A 7,177-nucleotide genomic window follows, 5' to 3' on the forward strand; every position below is an offset into this window, starting at 1 on the left:
TTTATATTTAAGAGTTATGAAGTCAATACAGTCTCCAAATGAACTGCTGAAAAGTAGGCAAATTGTGAAGCATCTTGCGTCTGCATCAGCGGTAATTTTCTCTGTTTAACTGACTATATCTCCCTTATTGTCATTCAATACCTCCCCAGACTTGTGAGACGATTTTGGGGGGGTTTATTCTGAAATTCCACATCAGATTGATCTGATTTTGACTCGGTGTCTTCCTGAGGTGGAGTAGTGTCAATCTGAAGTGGAACGGTTGAATAATAACGGGCAGTTTGGAGAAATATGAATGCTAATGTACATGATATATTTATACACATATGGCTTTTCAGGGGGCGTTTATTCTGAAATCCACATCAGATTGACCTGATTTTGAGATGGTGTCTTCCTGAGGTGGAGTAGTGTCAATGTGAAGTGGAACGGTTGAATAATAACGGGCAGTTTTGGAGAAATATGAATGCTAATGTACTTGATATATCTATACAATATGCCATTTTGGGGGGGGGGGGGTTATTCTGAAAATCCACATTAGATTGATCTGATTTTCACTCTGTGTCTTCCTGAAGTGGAGTAGTGTCAATCTGAAGTGGAACGGTTGAATAATAACGGGCAGTTTTGGAGAAATATGAATGCTTATGTACATGATATATCTATACAAATATGCCATTTTGGGGGGGCTTTAATGCTGAAATTCCACATCAGATTGACCTGATTTTGACTCGGTGTCTTCCTGAGGTGGAGTACTATCAATTTGAAGTGGAATGGTTTAAAAATAACAGGCAGTTTGGGAGAATATTGATGCTAATGTACATGATATATCTATAGATATATATATACACAAATATGCCATTTTTGCGGGGCTTTTATTCTGAAATTCCACATCCGACCAACGTGACTCTTAGCGGATGTCACACGCTTGAATAATAACGGCAATTTAAAAAAATATCGCTCTTGACGTATTGTTTAGTATATGCGCGCACCGCTTTTCCAACTGAGGGCTAGTTTGACCAAGCGTTTCGGAGTGAGGGCTGGCTTGACCGCGGTATGCAGGCGCAGTACCGATCCCGATAGGTAAGTTTTATTCCTCAAACACCCTGCTGTTAGCCGACTATGAATACGCCAGCTACAACAGATCCACATCAATATTATGAAACGCTACGCCAGCTAACGTGGTCCGGACACAGGATCAGAGGTCGACTATTTGCTAACCAGTTAGCCACTGCTAAGCTAGCATATGGAGTAATAGGAGTGCCAAATCAAAATATAAATAAATAAATAAATGTGAAAAGTGAAATATGAACAAAAGTTTTATTTATTATTAATAAAATGAGCTGTAAACTATACACTGGTGTTGGGTAATGATTAATTCATGTGATGGTGCATATATAAATATATTTATATTTATATTGTGGTGACAGTGATTTTACAAGAAAACACTGTAAGAACATTCAATTCCTGCCAGTTCCATGTTTGTTGGTTGTATCACAAATACTCTCTCACAGATGGAGCAAGGAAGAAAGAGGAAGTCCTCACCTGTGTGGGAGTATTTTGAGTTGACTACTCATAATAAGGTTTTTATGTGGGAAAACTCATAATATATTGGATACCCTGCCATATATTGAACTATCAGTCCTAATATGTATGATTTTATTAAAGGTGAGGTGTTCCAAGGAGCTGGAGAAATATTGTCCAAAAAAAAGAAACCACCTAAATCCCAGCTCTGTGGAATAATTCTCATATTTTTGAATAATATCAAATAAAATGCTGTCCCTACTTTAGTTTTGCAATGGTACCACAAGCACAGTCACAAAACAAAAAAGAAGCACAAGCACATTTTATTTATGTCGCCCTTATTACAATTAAAAGTATTTGAACACTTTACAGAAAACCAGAACCTGACCTCAATCAAGCAGTAAAACTACAGATCTCAAATCTCTCCCCATTTGTTTCTACTTTCCTCTCTATCTCTGCTGTCAGGAAAAACAGACACTATATTAAGTATATTATATGTTTATTGGCATTATCATTTAAACACAATTCAAAGCTTCACATAGCAAAGCCAGTGTGTCATTATAGGCACTCTGCCTGTTTTTACTTTTATTTGTCCACTTGATGGCGCAATAGAGCAAATGAAGCACCATGAAGCTTCGAACCATGAGTGAACCAACTGGATGGAAAGCCTCAGTGCTTCATGAAGCTTCATCTCGCCATCACTACCAGTTGGTTCATTGTCCCCTGACCTGAAGAATAAATCATTTTTTTTAATCCACTGAGCTCTTCCTATAAGCATGAACTTGTATTTGTATGCACAGCTGCCCTGTCTTTCAGTGACTGGATAATTGAACAAGCAGGCGTACAGGTGTTCCTAATGACAGTGCTTGGTTGTTTGGAGCAGCTGCTTTGTTTCTTTCTCAAGTCATTTGTGCAAACAAACAAACAAAAAACAGCTAAACAAAGTTAGCTACTATATATTAAATCAGGTATCAGGCACACCTTTGTTCACTCTCATGTTTGATCATTTTAAAGCAGAAGGAGTCAGACTTTTTACAACCCATAGGTGACTGAAAGATTTCAAATAACACCTTATTCCTATGTATAATACATGACAAGTTACTTGGAAATGCTTTGAACAATGAAATTTATTAACCCCAAATAGTTGAGAAATCTTATTAACTGAACTAATTCAGGAGATTAAAATATCCCCCTGTGGGCTGCGTTTCTCTTCTGTTCTAAACTTAAAGTTTGCATTTTGTTTTGTTTTAAGGGTAAGGTTTCTTCAGTTCAGTGTTATTTGCAACTTCAGAATTTCTCCTGCAGCTTTCATTGAGTGACACAATACGTTCTTCAGGATTAATCAACTTCATTTATTGCAATGTGTCTCCAACTTCCAATCTCATTGCATTCCTAATCATTGCTAAACATCCGTAGGAATACACAAATAATTTTAAGTTGATTATAAGGATACTGAATGTGTTTTAACAGCACCTTTCTAAATCTACTTAAAAAGTTACAGGAACTAATAAACATCTGGCAAATCATGTCAACATTTCATACAAAGGAACACAAAACACTACAGCAACTACATAAATTCAAAGTAAGTAAAACAAATAGCATTTCAGGGGATACATGCTTACAGGTGTCAGTCACCATGGTTTAGAGCACAGAAAAAGGAACGCCTCCCACCTAGAGTCCCAAATTACAACAGCAATAAGTCAGAGTCCTGCTCACACTGCTGTACTGACATTTGATCACCACACGGATACCAAATCACAGCAGCAAGACGAAATCAGTTCACACACCAGAAATTAATTCTCCCCAGATACCTCTTCAATGAATCCTGTTTACTTTATAGTAGCAGTTGTACCTCTAAAAACACCTCTCCAAAGCCAAATTCCAGTGTGTAGTGGTTGAGTGAATGTGGTCTGGACTCTGTGGAGGAGAGTCGTGGTGTCAGAGATGCTGTAGAAAGACAGAATCCCTGCATTGGGATCCACAAACACTCCTACTGTGGAGGACCACGGACCTGAGATGTGAGTTGTAACATTATTATGTCTGAGTTCGTAACGGCTCTTGAAGCAATGTAATGCCCAAGAATTTTCAGTCTCTCCAAATCCACTCTGGTCCAGTTTGTCACTGTCCTTGTATGCTACTGCTACTGAAATGCCTTCCCTGCCCACTCCACCTCCCAGTAACAAGTTCTAGTCACAGTCTCTTTGCTCAGGACCTGTTGCTGGATCTTGTACTGGCTTGATTTGTTATGATCCCCATGTGGTCCATATTCTGTTACTGTTTTGTCCTGATTAGATAGAATGAGGTTTCTGTGTGCTGTATCTGGATCCAGCGTGAGTTGACCTGAATATTTTAACAGCTCGTCTCTGTTGGTCGGCTCTGCTCGAGGCAGTAAAACGTCCACTGATCTCAGTGTCACTGAGATCTTGCTCCATTCCTCACTTAGGATGTCTTTGACCTTATCTCTGGCGTCTGACACCACTGGCTGCACATCCTCAAAATACTTCTTTTGACTGGTTTTGATGATTGGTGAAGCTGTTGATTCACTGAGTTTGGACTGATGGGAGTAATTGTGTATAAATTCGGAGTGGTCGTCTATATACAAGAGCTCCTTCAGCTCGGTGTCTTTCCTCTTCAGATCAGTGATCTCCTGCTCCAGCTTCTTCTGAAGCTCTTTGACTCGACTCACCTCAGTTGTCTTCTGGAATTCGATCTGCTGTTTCAGATCAGAGCCTTTTCCTTGATGAAATCAACCAGCTCAGTGATGATTGTCTCACTGTCTTTCACTGCTTTAATCAGCAGACTCTTTGATTGTCTTTTCTTCCTGCTCAAGCACTCCCACTTCTTGCTCTCTGGTCTGGATTCTCTGCTGGACTTCTTCCAGACTGTCCTCGAGTTCTTTCTGCCGATTTGCCCTTTCTACTTCAACTGGAACTGTTGTGTGGTCTTTATGTTCAACAATGCAGCAGAGATAACAGATCAGCTGCTGATCAGTGCAGCAGAAAATCTTCATCACCTCATTGTGATGAGAGCAGATGTTTCGTTTCAGACCTTTGGAAGGGTTGACTAGCTTGTGGGTCTCAAAGGCGGAGGAGGTATAGTGAGGCTGGAGGTGTTGATCACAGTAAGAAACCATACAGACCAGACAGGATTTGACAGCCTTCATCTTCCTCCCAGTGCAGGCATCACAGGCCACATCTTTAGGTCCAGCATAGCAGTGATCAGCAGCAGCAGCAGCTTGGAGTTCACTCTTCTTCAGCTCCTCCACTAAAACAGCTAGCATGGTGTTTTTCTCCAGGACAGGCCTCGGTGAGAAATTCTTCCTGCACTGAGGGCAGCTGTAGATTTCCTTCTTGTCCTCTCCATCCCAGTGGCCTTTAATACAGTTCATGCAGTAGCTGTGTCCACAGGAAGTTGTGACCGGATCCTTCAGTAGGTCCAGACAGATGGAACAAGAGAAGGTGTCTCGGTCTAGCTGAGCTCCTTTCTGCGCCATTTTACTTATTAGTAGTAGTGACTGTGTAAATTTCTCTTCGTAATAGTGAAACTAGCTTGAGTTCTGATCTACACTTCATGTGTTCCTGCAGCAGTGTCTCGACCACATGCTGGTTACATCCGTTTTCACAATGCAGATCTGATGGGGAGGGAACAAGGAAACAGTAGTACCGAGAAGAGCGGCTGTGTTTGTGAGCGAGAAGAAGAGGGAGGGCTAACCAGGCTTTGACCTATTTCAGGAGGAGGAGCGGTCTAAAGTTCACACTGTGTTTAACCCTTTCTACAGCAGAGCAATTTAAAAGTGTTGCTCTGCTCAGTGTTTAGCTACTAAATTCTTGGTGGAATCTGCAGCTTTCAAGAGTATACAGAAGCTGCAGTCTCTATAGCAGGGGTCCCAAACTTTTTCCTGTGAGGGCCGCATAACTTTTCCCTTCTCTGGTGGGGGGCCGGGGTCAGTTTGTAACAGAAAAAGTGTGACGATCGCAGGGGTGCCTAAACGTAAACATTGTTTTCCAGAAAGCCACTCATAACCAAATATTAATAACCCTGCCCTAACCATTACATTTGAAGGTAATGTCATTGCATTTTAGATTAAAGTTATATGCACATGCACACAATTGTGTCATGTGACTTGTTTGTCATTGTCTAATCTAAACATTTTCTTGACTTGCTTTTACATAAGAAGATCTGGACAGATACATCAAAAGCCCTCCTGCAAGGTGAGGTGTCACCAGTGTTTAGGCTGAAGAAAAGAAGGGTGGATGACATTACTATGGTAAGATTTTAATTTTGTTTTAGTCCCATTTGAGTTTTTCTTTTGTTTCAGGTTGGAAACCAGCATTTCTATTTCCCTATTTTTTCAACAGTCTTTTTTCCAAATTGTACTCCAATTGTGGACTCGCTTTAAAGAATATGCCATTCATGAGTTAAGGTCACACCTGCTGTCTCTAAAAATAAACAGTGTCTAGATAATGCATGATTGGATTGAAAATTAACATTTGTTGAGCTGACCAATATGTCAAGGTGGACTACTTGAACAGGTCCTGATGGGATCTTTTCTTTTTCTTCTTTTTGGAGGTTAGGCTTGAATATTACAACTGATCTTTTTACTTATCTATATATTTTCAGGAAGAAGAGCAGCAAGCTGAGGTTTCAGTCAGACCTGCTGATGTGAGCACACCAGTGGAAGTGGTAGGCTATTCTCACAGTATCTATTGGTCAGATACTGTTGGTGCAGCAGTTATGGTACAGAAAGACATATTTTTTATTTCTGTCTTTTCTATAGGACTCGGTTGAAGTGCGTATTCTGTATGATTGCAGACATGCAGCAGAGTGGGTTGAGGCCAATAAGACACTCTTCTCTGCCAGAGTGGACCTGCCTGAAGTTCTATACATGGGGGAGGAGGAACAGGCTGAGGCTGCTCTGCAGTATAAAAGACTGTGGCAAGAAGACATGGATGAGCAGGAAAGGGAAGAAATCCTTGAGGTCTTCAAATTCACATTCTACAACATTGAGGACATGTGGAAATTTTGTGACATAGTAGTGGACGAAAACAATTATTTGGCATATTGTGAATGTCACAAAGATGAATAATTGAAGGATAACAGAACATTTGATCATGTTGTGACTTTGTGTGTTCATGTTTTGTTTTCTCATTGAGCACTTAATAATTCACTTGAACTACACTGTAGATCTTAAGAGTTTGGGTAGTAGTTGGTGGTATTTAGGTGCTCCAACAGCACAAGGACATAATTAGCATAGACAAAAGATCCTCGCTTTATAGGCTACAAATAGACACTTGAGCCCCAAGTCACCCACGTTTATGTTTTCTGTAATGACCTAAGCTGTAATATTACACAAAACAGTGTATATTGCTCTATGTACATGGCAATCATGAATGAGAAGTGTTTTGAAAAAGAGAAATGCTAATGCTTCACTTGTCCAAATAAAAAGAACCAGAAAAGCACTCAGAGAGCGCAGTACTCCTTCAAGGCTGTTCATTCCCCCACATGGCATTGTCAGAAATGTAGCGTTTTTTATATAAATGCAGCATTTGTTTATTAACTAATAATTTATTTAATTAAATATGCAGCGGGCGGCATGAATTGATGCAGGCAACTGACAATGCGTTTGCTTGTTGTCATAGTTACAGCGACGCCGTGCCTGCCG

General features: G+C 40.2%; 1 long non-coding RNA gene across 2 annotated transcripts; it reads left to right on the forward strand.

Moving 5' to 3' along the window:
- Positions 1–911: 911 nt before the first annotated feature.
- Positions 912–6,974, forward strand: LOC127532314 (uncharacterized). 2 transcript variants are annotated; one of them, XR_007939697.1, is made up of 4 exons: positions 912–1,074; positions 5,693–5,782; positions 6,136–6,198; positions 6,293–6,974. It is a non-coding gene; the product is annotated as an uncharacterized LOC127532314 (long non-coding RNA). The 2 variants fall into 2 exon arrangements; XR_007939698.1 differs by having other exon boundaries at positions 6,328–6,974.
- Positions 6,975–7,177: the final 203 nt, after the last annotated feature.

This window comes from Acanthochromis polyacanthus, chromosome 23 (genome assembly GCF_021347895.1).
Source record: "Acanthochromis polyacanthus isolate Apoly-LR-REF ecotype Palm Island chromosome 23, KAUST_Apoly_ChrSc, whole genome shotgun sequence".
In the NCBI taxonomy this organism is placed as follows: domain Eukaryota; kingdom Metazoa; phylum Chordata; class Actinopteri; family Pomacentridae; genus Acanthochromis; species Acanthochromis polyacanthus.